The 17,905-nt window shown below is 41.6% G+C and overlaps 1 long non-coding RNA gene across 1 annotated transcript in view; it reads left to right on the top strand.

Annotated features, from left to right (window-relative positions):
* Window positions 1-14,599, top strand: part of LOC114671733 (uncharacterized) — a 120,297-nt gene extending 105,698 nt beyond the window's left edge. Inside the window, exon 4 of the long non-coding RNA XR_013402840.1 lies at window positions 14,484-14,599. This is a non-coding gene — a long non-coding RNA (uncharacterized LOC114671733). The remainder of the gene's footprint in view (window positions 1-14,483) is intronic.
* The last annotated feature ends 3,306 nt before the right edge of the window (window positions 14,600-17,905 follow it).

Raw genomic sequence — 17,905 nt, 5'->3', positions numbered from 1 at the left:
ATCACAGGCCATGACATTTTGAGGAGTGCAGGATGGTAGGGCTTGGTTACATTAGTCAGCGATGTCCTTATCTGCAGCAGTCAGTGGCCTCCGTGGTTTGATTCAACGGGGTTTCCCAAGCTTCCCTCATGATAAGAGTTGCCAGATGCATCGACTAAAAGTAGAAATTCTCAGGCCCCATCCCACACTCACTGATTCAGACTCTCTAGGCAAGGGTCTGATGAATCTATCATCAGGAAGTGTGGAAAATACAGTTTAGAGTCTGAGGCAAGGCCCCTAGTAAGATACAGCTTTTAGGATGGCTGTTCAGTCTGTGAGAGACCCACCAACCAAACTCTCTCCCCATAGGTAGGGCCTTAACATTCATATGAATCGATATCATCCCCACATCTGGCCTTGAAGGGATTCAGGCTGTATCAGTCAGTGTCTTTCTCTGCAAATTAGAAATGGTATTTAGAGACAGCCAATCTATCTCTTAAACTTTGACATGGCATCTCAAAAGTGTGGACACCCTTATTCTGCCGTGTAGTTGAAGAAGCAGTCAATGGTCTACAGGGAGAGGAGACAGAAGAATGAAATTCAGATTCCCCTTTTGCTTGAAGTAGCTTGGTATGCTTTTAACAATTTGTACCCCTAGACCAAGACACTCTAATACTTTCAAAAATCACCTATACATTATGAAAATCTTTAAATTGAAGATCAATTGAGGTTAATAGGTCTTGTATTTTAAAATGCAAGTTCTGGAAAGATTAAGGCTGTCAAACATTTATAATGTAGTGTAAACTACATTAACTAGGTTACCGCAAACTGAGGGAATGGAGTGTTTGCTATTTGTAGGGAAAGGGTGGGGAACAGGTAATGAAGATGATTGGAGAGGGGCAGCCTAGGTAAAGAGTCACAGTAGGACTGTTAGAGACCAACACAGTAGGGCAGCATGAAGGCTGGATGTGGTCATCACACATTTTCTCTTTGCCATAGGCAATGTATAGGCTTTTCCAAGGCAGGCTGATCTGTCCACCACCTGTGATGTAGCATGGGTGTCAGATGATAATTAGGACCTGTCAGATTAAGTTTTTATTGGTATAAGCAATACCTGGTTAGGGTTCCTGAATCAAAGCTTGAAAACATAAATGGGTTATCTGAAGATAACTCAATGTGACCAGTAGAGTTGATTCAGTGTTCACTCAACTGGTCAATTCACTGTGCAGCTAATTGTGTTTAGCCTTTGCTCATTACACAAGGATGAGACAAATTCCTCTGTGGTTGAGAGCTGGCAGTGGTTCCCTAACTCCTAGTGGTGAGTGCATGTCTACTCTGGGTGTCCTGGTCTATTGTTTCCTTTTGTTCATGTTTCAAGGGCTTGCAGACTCCATTGGAAGTTATCTCAGCACTCCATTTTAATCCCAATTTCTAGACTTTCCAATGGAGTTAGTAAGCTCTTAAAAGCTGGTTCCTGAATTTTTTTTTTTGCTTTCTGAACACTTAGTAAAAAGTACCACATTCTCAGTTCTTTTTGATTCCACTGCCTCTTGTTTTTCCCACTATTCACCTATTTATTATTTCATGCGTAAAGTACGTGGGATGGGTGACTATTATCCCCCAGGAAGGCTTGCTGTTGAAGAGGGAAATCCTCTGGTCTCTCTAAGATTCTTCATATTGTTGTTCTTTAAAGGAAGCTCCAACCACTGAGAAGGGGCTGAAACCACTGCACAAGGAAGATGCTGGCAAACCTTTTAGGATCTGATGCACTCCTACCTTTAACTCTTCATCGCCACACTAATGATTCATTTTGTTGTTTTATGGGATTCCATTGCTTTGCCAGTGAGGTAACTTCAAATTTCACTCAAAGGTCCCCAGAAAGCTAAAAACGTAGGATTAGTGTAGACTGTTTGATGCAATTAAAATTTTTATCTTGGTGATACATTTAGAAAAGGAGTGTCTGTGGGCAAGTCCTGAAAGTCCAATCCTGAATCCCTGGCTGAATTCACAGGGGAAAATGCATTGCAAGGAGGACATATCTGATCTCTTGAATCAAATGGACTCCAAGACTGCATTTGGCCTGAAAGTGACTGACTGTGGCCACTAATGCTGGTTATTCAATGGTGGGCTGGGAAGACCTATGAAGATGATGCTTAGAAAATCCGAGCTTTCTTGATGTGGGGAACAACATAATGTACCATTTGCATATATAACAAACTCCTTTTTATTATCTTTTAAATAGGTGCTTAGGGACTTTGCACATATAACTCCAACTATTACTAGGTCGGTGCTTTATTTCTCTTATTATGGCTGGCAAACAGAAGAGTAAAGAGATGCAATGACTTGCCCGAGATTGGCAAGTAAGTAAAACAGGTAGAGCTAACCTGATTATCTCTTACTGCTCCTCTTGCCCAGCCAGCCTACTGCACACACTGACTTCTGAGACAGCTGCCATCCATAGCTCTTTGGGAAAAGGAAATTTCAAGTGCAAATTACAGAAAAGGAAATTGTTTTAATCCAGCATTCTCTTAACGTTTGATCCAAACCTGTGCTGTTGGACTGGCAGCACCCACGTGATTTAATACAATCATGATTAAACTAACACTGAAGAAAAAGTATATGTACAGCATACTAACACTAATGCATATTTGGAGAGAAAACTGCAGATTCCAGATAAATCTACATGGATTTCCATCACATGAGCTACAATGACTGCTATTTGTTTCTGTCTGTCCATTCAGGAATTAAATTGAGTTCAAGCAGCTTGGAACAGCTTGATGGCTTCTTTCTGCCACAGAAGGTGCCGGGTGTCCTGCATCTAGACTCTGACATCCTATTGGTAGGATAACAATATGTAACTGGTAACCCTGAGATTCAGCTGTTTTTAGGCCCTCCTACAGACTAATATATGTTGGGGCTGGCAGTGCTGTTAGAAATGAAACAGAGCGAAGGCCAGGCGCGGTGGTTCACGCCTGTAATCCCAGCACTTTGGGAGGCCGAGGCGGGTGGATCACGAGGTCAGGAGATCGAAACCATCCTGGCTAACATGGTGAAACCCCATCTCTGCTAAAAATACAAAAAATTAGCCGGGCGTGGTGGCAGGCACCTGTAGTCCCAGCTACTCGGGAGGCTGAGGCAGGAGAATGGTGTGAACCTGGGAGGTGGAGCTGGCAGTGAGCTGAGATTGCGCCACTGCACTCCAGCCTGGGCGACAGAGGGAGACTCCATCTCAAATAAATAAATAAATAAATAAAATTTTAAAAAATTAAATTAATTAAAAAAAAAAAAAGAAATGAAACAGAGCGAAGAGCCTGCACTTTGGAGACAGATGGTCTTAGGTTTCAATTCTGCCACTTAATAACATTGTGACTGAGAACTCCATGAACATTGTTTTTCAGGTGACAATTAAACAGCATATAATAGGTTGGTAATAATAATGATAATAGTAACAATGATAATTATTAGAGCAGCTATCATTAAATGAGTGCTTGCTGTGCTAAGTGATCTCAAAATCATTGTACTAAGGGAATCTTTTACTTTTTACAACAACCCTAGTAGATGGGTACTACTAATACACGTATACTTAACCAATGTCAGTTGCTTTATTCCTTGACTGAGCAAGTATTTACTGACTGCTGGTTACATACAGACATTGTACTAAGTGCTGGGGATTCAACATCAGATAGGTTGTGATCCTTCTCTTAAGGAATTCTCATATTTTTAGGGGGATGGGGAAGAAGAGAAAAAAAATATAGTATGACAAGGGCTAGCCAGAGTATGATGGGAGAAAATGAGGAGGAGAATATAAAAGGGACTGGGAATCAGAGAAGGCTGAATCCTCAGGATTGTGTGGCCAGGAGGGTTACTGAAGTGCTAGAAGTCATGGGCTTCTGAGTTCAAGACCAGTGCCCTCTACTTCGGATGAGTATTGTTTCTAAGACAAGGCTTGAGGCAGCGTCTTCCCAAGGAAAGGATTACTTTAAAAAGAATAATAGCAAACACACAATTCATTGTGTAAGATTTCAAATTCACAAAAATAGAATAGCATCATAGACCCCATCCACCCATCCCCTAGATTTGAAAATTAATCTACATTTTGACACACAAGCTAGGTGAAAGGCACTTTTAATGAGATGATTCTGCAGCAGGCTCTACTGGTGATTCCAAAAGGACTGGATAGATTCCCTCATTTCTCCTTTTCCAGAAACAGGGTCTTCTTCCCCCCCTCTTTTGGGAAGGCACCCTTGGTTCTAACGGGAGTAAGTTGTGGGGCTGTGTTCCAACCTCTGTCACTGCTGGAGGAAAACAGTTCCACACACTTCCTGGAGTAGCAGCCTCCTTGTAAACTGAAGAGAGCATTATTGTTGCTGTAATCAGGTTTGCGTTCTGCATGTATGGGTTTTATTTAAATGCTGGCTTGGTGAACAATAACTCAATCATCACATGGCTAGTGTAGTATGGGCATCTTTAACAAATGGATTGGACACAAAGGGCACCTTAGTTAAGATGCTGAACCATATCAGGTAACTGTTGTCACCCACATCTATTACTTGGCAATCATCTGGTGAATGGTAGACCTGATTGTAAAAATAGATGGGAATTTTGTCTGCTTTGCTCCTTTTTCTCTATTAGCCCCACTCCCTGGAAAGGGGTCTGTTTTAGGCAGTATGCCCTGAGTGGCAATTCTGAAGGCAGGGAAAATTTAAAAAAATAAAATAAATAAAATAAAATAAAATAAAAGAGTGCTTAGACAAGTGATCCATGGAATTTAATTCGTGGTGCATAGTTTTGGATTACAAAAGAATTGATTGAGCTTATGAAATAAGAGTAAGTCGTTTCTGGAAAGAAAATCCTTTTTAGCATTCAGTAACGAGGCTGACTGAGGTTTACCAAAGTGAGAATAATGCTGTTTTTGTTAAAGAGGAAGTGCATAGGTACAGAGCAAAGCATTTTGGATTATTAGGAGTGGTATTGGGCAAGGCACTTCACACCTCTGAGCCTCACTTTCCTTACCTGAATCATCTGCAAGATGCTCTTAGTCGCTATTATTTTTATTTATTTATTTACTTATTTATTTATTTTTGAGACAGGGTCTCACTCTGTCGCTCAGGCTGGAGTACAATGGCATTATCATAGCTCGCTGCAACCTTGAACTCCCGGGCTCAAGTCATCCTCCCACCTCAGCCTCCCAAGTATCTGGGATGACAGGCATGCGCTACCATGCCAGCTAATTTTTTTTTTTTTTTTTTTGAGATGGAGTCTCACTCTGTCACCAGGTTGGAGTGCAGTGGCACGATCTCGGCTCACTGCAACCTCCAACTCCCTGGTTCAAGTGATTCTCCTGCCTCAGTCTCCTGAGTAGCTGGGATTACAGGCACGCACACCACACCCAGCTAATTTTTGTATTTTTAGCAGAGATGGGGCTTCAGCATGTTGGCCAGGATAGTCTCCATCTCCTGACCTCGTGATCCGCCCGCCTCGGCCTCCCAAAGTGCTAGGATTACAGGCGTGAGCCACCGTGCCCAGCTAATTTTTGTGTTTTTTGTAGAGACAGGGTTTCACCATGTTCTCCAGGCTGGTTTTAACCCCTGAGCTCAAGTGATCCACCTACCTTGGCCTCCTAAAGTGCCGGGATTATAGTTGTGAGCCACCGCACCTGGCCAGTCTCTGCTATTTTGTGATGTTAGAGAGTTTAATGCACTGTGGTGGTTGAAAGCAGTGTAGTGGCCTTTTGGTATCGATGAAACTGGGTTCCGTGTCTGTGTTAGCTGCTTGTTTGTTGTTTGATCTTGGGAAATCTCACTCAATCTTTACGTTCTCCATTTTCATCATCTGTAAAACTGGTACAATAGTAATAGCTGTAGCCCAGACTTGCTATAAAGAGTAAATGTATTGTGCTTAGCACGGTGCTTAGTACATTTAAACTTTCAGTAAATGAAAGCTATGATTATTATTACATATTCTTGTCCATTTCATACCATATCCTACTTAAATAATTAAAGAGCCAGGAATAAAAATAAAGCCCTCAACAGAATTTTACAAAAAAATTCCGCAAAACATGTCTTCAGCCAGCGTGATTTTCACAAGTGCCCTGCTCTGATCAAGTGCTAGCATACATAAAGAAAGGAGGCACTATTAGATCCATGGCAAGTATATGGTTCATTTCCAATTTCATTCATTTAAACAACCAACCAGCATCACTGAATGCCTTCTAGGTTCTTGACATTCCATTAGCCTCCCAGGATAAAAAAGCAAATGTCACATTTTTCTTGCTATTACGAGGCATACAGTGGAGAGGGCAGAAGTAGACATAACAATATTGTTGCATTACATTGTTTATCAGCTCTCTCTTACCTTGTGCTCTGTGGAAATCCTATCAGATCTGGAACTCAGAAGTCTGTGCCAGTTTTAAAGTTTGCCTTAAAGCCAGCTTTCTCTGTGATGGTATTTGGTTCCGATAGACCCTTGCTTATATTCTAGGTCCACACAATTTCAAATTCTCCTTGTTGAAGTCTGCAATTGGTAGAATTCTCCTCTGCTTAAAAAGAGTTTATTTGAAAGAAAATTGGAAACAAACTTGAGAAACGTAGACTTTTGTACAGTTACTTGAAGCAAGCAAGCAAACAAAGCAAGAAGAGGGGACAGGCTGGTTCCACTTCAAAAAATAATAAACATAGCTAACTTATACTGAGTACTCACTATGTGCCAGGCAGTGGTTTCACTAATCCTCACAACAGTCATGCTAAGTAGATTCTACTATTATCCCTGTTTAACTGGTGAGAAACCTGAGGGACAGGTAGACTGAGTAATTTGTTGGTCAGACAACTAGTAAATTGAGATTTGATCTCTTGCAATGTGACCCAGAACCAGGCTCATAATCAGTAGTTTCTGAATGGCACAAGATACTTGTAATAGTTTTCTATTGTTTTATAAAATATTGAACTCAAGAAAATTAAATCCCAGCAGGTTGCAAATATAATGCAAACTTTTATTAAATGTCAGTATATTGTATCCTTGGATGCATTTTGCTCCTGGGCAATTATCCAGGTTTGGAGCACATATTTAAGCATTTGCTGCTGTGATTATTGCATTGACTTACGGTGGCAAATCAGATTACACAGTGTGGAGGATTAAATTACTGACACACAGTTTTGGGAGGACACCTTTTGATTTTGGTGCATGAATTCAAATGTTACTTCATAACCAGCAGGGCTTCTCCCCAGCCTGAATATTTCCTTTGAACTACCTGCTCTATTGAAAAAGTTGTCATCCAACTTGGAACCTGTGAGTTCCAAAAGGGAAATAAAGATCTTCTTCTGTCTGTTTTACTCTACTGTACTAGAAATAGTCATTTTGTAAGTCTGTGAGTCCCCCAAGAGGCATCCACATTACTTACTTCTTGTACCTTAAAATGATCCCAACCTCATGTCCTCCTCAGTTACAAAATCCATGCTGGCAGGAAGTATTATATAGTCGCCTTACCTCTGGAATTTTTTCACGCCCCCAGCCTGGATGTCCAGTGACAAGGTCCCTGAGCACTTCCTCAGTGTCAGGCCTTCATCGCCCAGTGCTACCCAGTAACCTGCTTCCTGACACTAAAATTGAGTCTGCCATAAGAATCCCTTGCCACTGTGGTCCTCTCTCTGAGAAGAAGCTTCATGTATCTACTCTCAATTAGGCCTGACTTCACTATGTCCTTTGAGGAGTATGCTGTAAGACTGAGTCTGACTCCTTCTGTTTTCAGAATCAAGGGCAAACGATAAGCTGGGAATGTTGGGCTGAATGCTCAGGCTGCCTGTGGAGCCAGTTACAGAAGTGAGTCCTGAAGATAGGCTAGAGGGATCACGGTGCTCATGATTCTAGAAAAGCAGTTAAGGGCTGGGTGCAGTGGCTCACACTTATAATCCTTGCACTTTGGGAAGCCAAGACAGGCAGATCACTTGAGGCCAGGAGTTTGAGACCAGCCTGGACCAGATGGTGAAACCCCGTCTCTACTAAAAATATAAAAATTAGCTGGGTGTGGTGGTGTGCACCTGTAGTCCCAGCTACTTGGGAGGCTGAGACAGGACAATTGCTTGAACCTGGGAGGCGGAGGTTGCAATGAGCCGAGTTACTGCCACTGCACTCCAGCCTGGGCAACAGAGTGAGAGTTGGTCTTAAAAAAAAAGAAAAGAAAAGAAAAAAAAAGCAGTTAAGTATTACCAAACAAAGAAGGAGAAGAAACGCCATGAGCCTAGAGGTAAAATGATGGGTTTGCTGTCCAAAAGCACAGGTAGACAGAGGTGCAAGGTTGAGACTGGAGCTGAAATGAATGGTTGGTGAACACAGAGTGCAGGCAGGGATGGAGCAGAGGGCAGGTGGCAGGAGGAGAATCTTGCAGGTCTTGTTACCCTTTTACAGGACAGTGAGTGGCACCTGTCAGACTGGACGCAGGACCTTAAAGTTTGCAACTGGCCTGGCTTATAGTCTGGTTCACCGTGCCCATCCCTGCCTGCCCTTTGCTGCCAAGGCCCTAGCAGACTGCCTGCCTGCCAGAGTCTGGGCTGTGTCCCATTTTCAATTTAATAGAATTGATGTTACTCACTGCTCCCAGGACACATGGCATTGCTCTGTTTGGCTCTGGCCCTGCTCTCAACAGAAGGGGGAAAGAAAAGAGGACTGCCAACGAGGCTATTTCCTTCCACTGCAGCCCCACTGTGCCTCCTGCTTCTTCTGAGTGACAAGCCTGAAACATTCTGAGAATTTTTACATTAAATTATTTTATGTTTTTGATCATAGAACATAAATAATGGGGGGAAGAAATCATCTCTAATTAAAGTCAGCAAGTGTTTATCAAATGTCTAGTACTTATCAACATTACTTACATCCCTAACTTTGTTATAAAGGTCACCGAGGCAAAAATACTATAAAACGTGGTTCCAGACTTTAAGGGCATATCCAGAAGTCACTATGACGAAAAATCATCTAATGCATATAGAAATGTAACTAATATTACAAAATGACTCATGAGTTTAGATATTTCATGACTCAAATCATGCTGACGGAAACATAAACCACACAGAGAACATTTGTTTTAGTCTCACCTTCCAGCATCAGTCTTTAAAAGAATTCTTTTTTTCAGCTTTATTGAGCTGTAATTGACAAGTTTGAGTTGTACATATTCAAGGTATGCAACTTGATGTTTTGATATACGCATACGTTGTGAAATGATTACCACAATGAAACTGCTAGCATATCTATCACCTCACATAGCTGCCATTCTCTTTTTCCTTTTATTTGTGATAAGAACATTTAAGATCTACCATTTTAGCAAATTTCAAGTGTACACTACAGTATTAAACACAGTCATCATGATGTACATTAGATCTCCAGGACCCATTCATCTTACCTAGCTGAAACTATTTTATACCCTTTGACAAACATCTCCCTATTTCCTCCTCCTACCCTCACCCCTGTGCCCTTGGCAACCACCATTTTACTGTCTGCTTCTGTGAGTTTTATTTTAGATTCCACATACAGGTGAGAGCATGCAGTATTTGTCCTTCTGCATCTGGCTTATTTCGCTTAGCATAATGTTTCCCAGGTTCATTCATGTTGTTGAAAATTTCCTTCTTTTTATGGTTGAATAATATTCCGTTATGTATGTATACACACACAATGGAATATATATATATACACAACACATTTTAAAAGAATTCTAACTTTAAACTCTTTCTACGAATCCTTGGAGTTATAACTAGTGATAAAATCTTACACACACACACACACACACATACACACACGTTTCTACCTTGAATTACTACCAAGTCAAATCAACCATAAAACTAACCAATGAATAGCTAATAACTAGCTGGATGATCAGCCCATATATTCTTTGGCAAATTGGATCAAACCACAGAAAAGTAGTATCAGATAAAGTGAACAATATAACATAATTTACTTTCTCATAGAGTGAGGCTCTATTTAATTTTCACACCCCTGTGTCTGGTGTCCTTTCATGAAATACAGTAGTCTGCTTCTCAAAACTTCCCTGCTCGTAAAAGACATGCCTTTTTTTAATGCTTTCTTAATTTCTGGTATATAGGAATGAACTATGCCTCTGGGAAAGAAATGCATTGCATGGATACGCTTTGTGAAGGTAAACACACAGAGGCATTCTGCTTTCTGTTAATTAATGATAGTGATGCCAAGCTTTTACAGGAAACCAATTTTGCTTTTGAACACCAGGGAGATCTTTGAGCAAAAGAAATATTTCAATTTAGGAAAACTATAGCACAGCCAAAAGTCCAAATGTAACAGGTGAATTACAGTTGGTCTAAAAAATTAGATGCATTAGGAATTAGTCCATGAATGTTCAGTAAATACAACTAGATCTCTGAAAATATTTTCTCGAAGCTAAAGACAACTCTGAAAGTTGGGATTTGTTCCAGCATTTTCCCAGGAGTTGGAATTCAGATGCATGGGCTGGGACTGTGGGAGCTGAGAGATGCTAGAGTGGTGAGCAGCCTGCTGGGCAGAACCTTGCCTGGCTGGTGAGAGATTGATGTTCCGTGATTCCAAATGGAGACTGAGTCTGACATATTTGCAGAGTAGAAGTTTGAGCTTCTCTTTTTTTGTTCATTACAAAGTCATTTATGAATGCGCACTAACTGTGACATGACCTCGTTGGTATATTTAAAGCAACCCTAGGCTGGTGGGGTCAAAAGTTTCATTGTACACACAGATGCGGTTTGTCAGAAGGAATGCAGATTTGGCAGGGTTAGAGGCAATGGATGTGAGGGCTGAGTCACCCTGCAGAGCATGCCAGATAACCCCTCCTCAACCTACACAATGGGCTCTATTCTAGTGCCATTCCTAACTCTGCACGATCTATACTGTATCTGCCTTGGACTTGTGTGCAATTGTCTGCATGGAGGCATAGTTGGTGATAAAAGAATGATGAAAATCAAAATGGTTACTTAAAGTGAAAACACCAAAGTCTGGGTTCTCTGAGCTCTCCTGAAGGTGTTTACTCTTTGACTTCTAGGAATCAGTTCCACACAAATACTCAAGTGTCCACAAATACACACACACAAAGAAGTTAATTACAGCATGATGTAGAAGAATGACAAATTGGCTGGGCGCAGTGGCTCACATCTGTAATCCCAGCACTTTGGGAGGCTGAGGCAGGTGGGTCAGTTGAGCCCAGTTTTAGACCAGCCTGGGCAACATGGCAAAACCCCATCTCTACAAAAAATACAGAAATTAGCCAGACATGGTGGTGCACACCTGTGGTTCCAGCTACTGGGGAGGCTGAGGTGGGAGGATCACCTGAGCCCAGGTGGTTGAGGCTGCAGTAAGCCATGATCAAGCCACTGCACTCCAGCCTGGGTGACCAAGTGAGACCCTGCCTCAAATAAATAAATAAATAAATAAATAAATAAATAAATAAATAAAAAGACAAATTGGAAACCAGATAAATTGGAGGGGGTCATAAATTATGACAGGGGTCCCCAACCCCCAGGCCAGTACTGGTCTGTGGCCTGTTAGGAACTGGCCATAGAGTAGGAGGTGAGCTGCCGGCAGGCCAGCATTACTGCCTGAGCACCGCCTCCTGTCAGATCAGCGGCAGACATTAGATTATCGTAGGAGCACGAACCCTATTGTGAACTGCACACGCAAGGGATCTCGGTTGCATGCTCCTTATGAGAATCTAATGATGCCTAATGATCTGTCACTGTCTCCCATCACTTCCAGATGGGACCGTCTAATTGCAGGAAAACAAGCTCAGGGCTCCCACTGATTCTACATCATGGTGAGTATGAAATCATAATAGAAATAAAGTGCACAATAAATGTAATGTGCTTGAATCATCCTGAACCCCTGCCCCCTGTCCTGTGTAAAAATTGTCTTCCGTGAAACTGGTACCTAGTGCCAAAAAGGTTGGGAACTGCTGAATTATGATGCAGTTTTGCAATGGAGTATTATGTAGCTGTGAAAAACAGCTAGGCGGCTTTATACGGATAAAAGTGTCCATCATAGATTGCTAAGGGAAAGCATCAAATGGCATATATATGTATATGTGTGCATATATACATAGGATCTCATTTCTGTGTTTTAAAACACCGTGTGTGTGAACCAGGGTTACAGTGTTACCTTTGGAAAGTGGAGTTGGACCAGGTAAAAGAAGGACAAGCACTTTGGGGTTTTTTTTTTTTTTTTTTTTTTGAGACAGAGTCTTGCTCTTGGCCCAGGATGGAGTGCAGTGGCATGATCTCGGCTCACTGCAATCTCTGCCTCCTGGGTTCAAGTGATTCTTATGCCTCAGCCTCCTGAGTAGCTGGAATTGCAGGCACCCGCCACCACACCTGGCTAATTTTTGTACTTTTAGTAGAGACAGGGATTCACCATGTTGGCCAGACTGGTCTCGAACTCCTGAACTCAGGTGATCTGCCCGCCTCGGCCTGCCAAAGTGCTGGGATTACAGGTGTGAGCCACGGTTCCCGGCCAGGACCAGCACTTTGGCTTTCTACATTTCTGTAGTATAGAAAGTTTGCAATTAATAGATATTACTTCTGCAACTAAATATACATTTGAAAAAGGAGATTAAATAACTAAAAAGTTTCAGTCAAAATTCCCAGAGTAATCCTGGGATTACATAATAGCCAAAAAGCACAAATCCATAGCTAAAGACAGAGGTTCTATGGTAGCTCTAGGCTGTTGGATGAAACATTTCATCATGAAAGTGTAAAGTCATGTGTTGCTTAAAAACTGGGATATGTTCTGAGAAATACATTGTTAGGCGATTTCACCCTTGCACAAACATCATCGAATGTACCTGTTGAATGTAGTTGGTATAGCCTACCACACACCTAGGCTATATGCTATAGCCTATTGTCGCTAGGCTGTGAACCTGTAGACATGTTACTTTACTGAATACAGTAGCTAATTGTAACCCAGTGGTAACTATTTCAGTATCTAAACATAGAAAAGGTACAGTAAAAATATAATATTAAAGATAAAAAATGGTACCTGTATAGGGCACTTACCATGAATGGAGCTTGCAGGACTGGAAGTTGCTCTGGGTGAGTTGGTGAGGGAGTAGTGAGTGAGTGTGAAGACCTAAGATATTACTGTACACTACTGCAGACTTTATAGACTGTGCACTTAGGTGACACTCAATGTACACAAAAATTTCTTTTTTCTTTAATAATAAATTAACCTTACTGTAACTTTTTACTTTATCAACTTTTTAAAAAACGGTTTAACTTTTGTAATAACACTTAGCTTAAAACAGACGCAAAGTACTTTTGTATAGCTGTGCAAAGTACTTTCTTATATCCTTATTCAAGAAGCTTTCTTCCATAGATTTTTATTGTTTTTTTACTTGTTAAATTCTTTGTTAAAAACTAAGACACAAACACACACATTAGCCTAGCCCTACACAGGGTCAGGATCATCAATATCACTGTCTTCCACCTCCGCATCTTGTCGCCCTGGAAGGTCTTCAGGGGCAGTAACAGGCATGGAGCTGTCACCTCCTATGGTAACAATGCCTTCTTCTGGATGACTCCTGAAGGACCTGCCCGAGGCAGTTTTACAGTTAACATTTTGTTTGTTTGTTTGTTTTTTATTTATAAGTAGAAGGAATACACTCCAAAATAAGGATAAAAAGTGTAGTAAGTACATACACCAGTAACAGTGATTTAGTATCGAGTATTATGCGCTGTACATAATTGTATGTGCTATACTTTAATACAAGTGACAGTGCAGTCAGTTTCTTTACACCAGCATCACCACAAACACGGGAGTAATGGTTATGATGGCTACAAGCTCACTAGGTGACAGGAGTTTTCGGCTCCATTATAATCTTATGGGACCATCTATATGCAGTGAATCCTTGATCGAATGTTATGTGGTACATGACTGTATTTCTAGGATATGTGTTATATCTTCTGAGAGAAGATGAGACTATTAAGTCCAAACTGTTTATTGGGCTGGCCCTTTTCTTCTATCAGTGTAATTGTACTACCAATAATGTGCTATTATTCGTTTCCTATTTTACAGCTTACAAAGCACTTTTCACACCTTGAATAATACAACAAACCTGTAATGCGGTATCCTTATTTTCAGAAAAACTAATTGAGGTTTAGGGAAGTTGGTTTATGTGCTCTAAACGACACAAGTAGTTAGGGCAAAACTTCAGAAGGAGTCAAATAGGGATTCTATCCCCAAGCAGGCCATTAATTCTAGGTAAATCACTGTTTTCTAGGTCTCAGGTTTCTCAGCTGTAAAACAGAGTGGGGAATTGTTCTCAGTACAAAAGTATACAGTTGTTTAAATGAAACTGTGTAGCCCCTCCCTACCCACCACCCTTCAATTAACTTTGGAACAATTCCCTGGATGTGGTTGAAGATATTTATGTTGTGTAGACATGTCAGGCATCCTTCTATTAGCATATTTAGGTGTAGGGTAAAAGGCTGCCTACTGTGAATTGATTAAAAGGACAAATTCTGTTCTTGCAGACTGGTTGGAAAGAACCCAAGGGGACGTGGGCACAGCATCCTTTCCTGGGCCTCTTCCCGACGTGGCACGGGTGGGAAATCAGGAAGCTCCCAGACGTGGAGCAACTCAGGTGATCATGGCACAGAGAGGTAAGGATTTTGCTTGAATTTAGAGGGATGGTTTTGTACAGATCTGATTGGTACATAGTAACTCTAAATAAATATTTATAAAACAATCGGATTTGTCATGTGGCTGTTTGGCAATGGGTCAGAGTAAAACAAATTGACTTTTCTTATGACTGAGCTGTCACCTGAGTCTTATTATTAATAACATTTGTCTAACAACTGAATCTTAATCTTTAATCAACAAAATTTTAATGAGCCTACACCCATAGTGCCATGCTTTATTTTTTTTTTTTTTTTTTTGAGATGGAGTCTCACCCTGTTACTCAGTGCAATTGTGTGACCTTGGCTCACTGCAACCTCTGCCTCCTGGGTTCAAGTGATTCTCCTGCCTCAGCCTCCTGAGTAGCTGGGATTACAGGCACGTGCCACCATGCCTGGTAATTTTTTGTATCTTTAGTAGAGACTGGGTTTCACCATGTTGGCCAGGCTGGTCTCAAACTCCTGATCTCATGATCTGCCTGCCTCTGCCTCCCAAAGTGCTGGGACTACAGGCATGAGCCACCATGCTGGGCCAGGGTCATGCTTTAAGGTATGGGTGTTTTTATTATTCAGGAGATGACTGCCATTGAAAAGATGTCTTGTTACTCCTGACGAGGTGGGTCAGGAGGCAGAGGGAGCAATGGAAAACCTGGGCCAGAGCCTTTATTTGTGGTTTCCATGAAGGAATGGGTGAGGCAAGGTAAGCAGGCTAGTGTGAACACTTCTCATGGGCTCTGGGATACAGGGGCTGTCTCTATCAGATAGTCTGATACCTGGCCTTGGGTGGTTAGGGTGTAGCGGCTCCACCTGTGAGAGCCCAGTAAAGGAGGTGATTGGGGCCTGGGATCTGGATTGGTTGGTTTGCATATGAAAGACAGACATCCTTCACTGTCTCTAGGAATTGGCCCAGCCCTGGGAGGGGCAGTCTCCCCAGGGTCAGCAAGGCCCCAGCTGTCAAAGCATCAGAATAAAAAGACATGCTTAATTCAGGCTGATATAAGTTTGGTTAGTCTTAAAAGGAAGTACAGAATTGGCAAGTGGGAGTTCTAGGAAAAATCTGGAGATATAACTTATCACTCTGTATAATGACACATGTATCAACACATATTACACATCCGTTGTGGGTCATGGGTTTGGCATTAGTGAGCGGGGGAAAGGCTTTTATGTGTTTCACTAGGTTACGTTGTTATTTGAGATAGTGTATTTCTTTAGATGGTTTTCCTGCAGTTGAGCTATACAATTACCAGGTGACAGTGGGTTCATTAGCATGGTGTTTCTAGCCCCTCCTACCCTACCCCCATATGTATACACGTATGTTCTTGGTTGTTTAAAGGTAGCATTTCATTACCCACCTTTTTTCAAGATACAGGGAGACAAACACAGTCCTAATATTAGTACCACGGATTTCAACAAAAATATGTCTTGAAAATATATTTATCATATTATTGCCCCTCCAACTCCCCAACACCAGCCCCTTCCCTGTTTAGAGAGAACAGTTCCTGAAAAATATATAAGTAAGCACACATACACACATATTTTATTTTTGTTCAAGAATGACATGCATAGAGACATTATCAGAATCAATAGATTTTTTTTTTTTTTTTTTTCTGAGACAGAGTCTCGCTCTGTCACGCAGGCTGGAGTATAGTAGTGCAATCTCGGCTCATTGCAACCTCGGCCTCCGGGTTCAAGCAATTCTCCTGTCTCAGCCTCCAGAGTAGCTGGGACTACAGGCACATGCCACCATGCCCAGCTAAGTTTTGTATTTTCAGTAGAGATGGGGTTTCACCATACTGGTCAGGCTAGTCTCGACCACCTGACCTTAGGTGATCCACTGGCCTTAGCCACTCAAATTGCTGGGATTACAGACCTGGGCCACTGAGCCCAGCCCGAATCAATAGTTTTGTTTGCTGTAATTCATGGTACCCTTAAATGAGTCTTGAAAAATTAGCTCCCATATATGACTTAACATTGACCTTGTTCTTACAGCTGTATCATTTGTAGAATAAATGCCACGGCCTCTTCTCTTTCACACACACCCACCTGGGCAGGCACAGGGCAAGTGACAGGTGCCACCCATGCTCTGATCTCAGACCAGCTGATGTAGAGCGCGAGAGGCTTGCACTGCTTCTTTGTCCATGGGCTGAGAATTATCTTTCATGTGGGGCTGGCAAAGCAATGCTTATATATACAAACATGCTTTTTTTTTTTTTTTTTTTTTTAAATACCTACACTCATTTGCCAGTTCACCCAGAGAAGCAACAGGTCTCAGGGCCAGAAGTTCTTTCTGCTGGAAGGGTCCAAATTAATCCTTTAGACATAGCTAATTCATTTCCTTCATGACCTCATTCACTGCTGCATAACCACCCTTCCTCCAAACCTCTACCCTGATCTCCTCCCCAAGTGGTGCTGAGTAGTTACATGAGAGCCCAATTTCTAATAACAAATGAAGTATTTTTTCCTTGTCATCACTTTAACGACAAGGGAAAGAAGCCCCCAAAGCCAGAGCAACAGAGACTGGATCAGGCATAATTTAGCTTCTCTTGAACCCTTTGCTCTACATACCTAACCCCCAACTGTGTTCTTAACACCTTTCACTTTTATGGCACCAAGAATAAGAATATAAATATTCTGCAGTTTCTCCTTCCTTTCTTTTTTTTTCTTTTTCTTTTTTTTTCCTTTGGCTGTTTTTCTATAAAGTCTTCATTACCAGTCCACATTCCCCTGGTTTTAATAACTGAGCCCCTTTTCTTTCTTCTAGTTAGCCTTGATGTCTTTTCTTTCTTCTGTACAATAGTTCTCCTCTGGATCAATAATGGTTACCTGCTTTATAAGTAACTCTCAAAAGACTTAGATTCTTTGTCAGAGTCCAAAGGCAACCTCTGGGGTCTTGGTAGCTTGGGTTCAGGTAATGAGAGCAATAGCAACATATGCTTTATTCTGTTAAATGCCAGGTGAAAATCCATTCTGATTGAATTTAAAGTGAAGTTGAAAGAAAAAATGTCTTCTCAGAAACAACTCATGGTTTTGCACAAACCTGAATAACTCACTAGACACATCTTTTCTGTGACTGTAACAGACAGATTAATCTGCGCTTGGGTTTCTCTGTTGCTTTCTAGAGCATCCACTATACTAATTCTCACACCTGTCCAGTTTCTGGATGGTAGATAGAGCAGCACCTTGGCTAAGGGAGCGAGGGCTCAGGTGAAGTAAACACCCCAAGAGAAAGGCAGACAAGCTCTCAGGAGGACCAGCTCAGACCTTCAAGCTCCAGCTGT

This window comes from Macaca mulatta, chromosome 13, assembly GCF_049350105.2.
Source record: "Macaca mulatta isolate MMU2019108-1 chromosome 13, T2T-MMU8v2.0, whole genome shotgun sequence".
NCBI lineage: Eukaryota > Metazoa > Chordata > Mammalia > Primates > Cercopithecidae > Macaca > Macaca mulatta.
The sequence above is the reverse complement of the archived record's forward strand: the minus strand, read 5'-3'. Positions and strand labels throughout refer to the sequence as shown.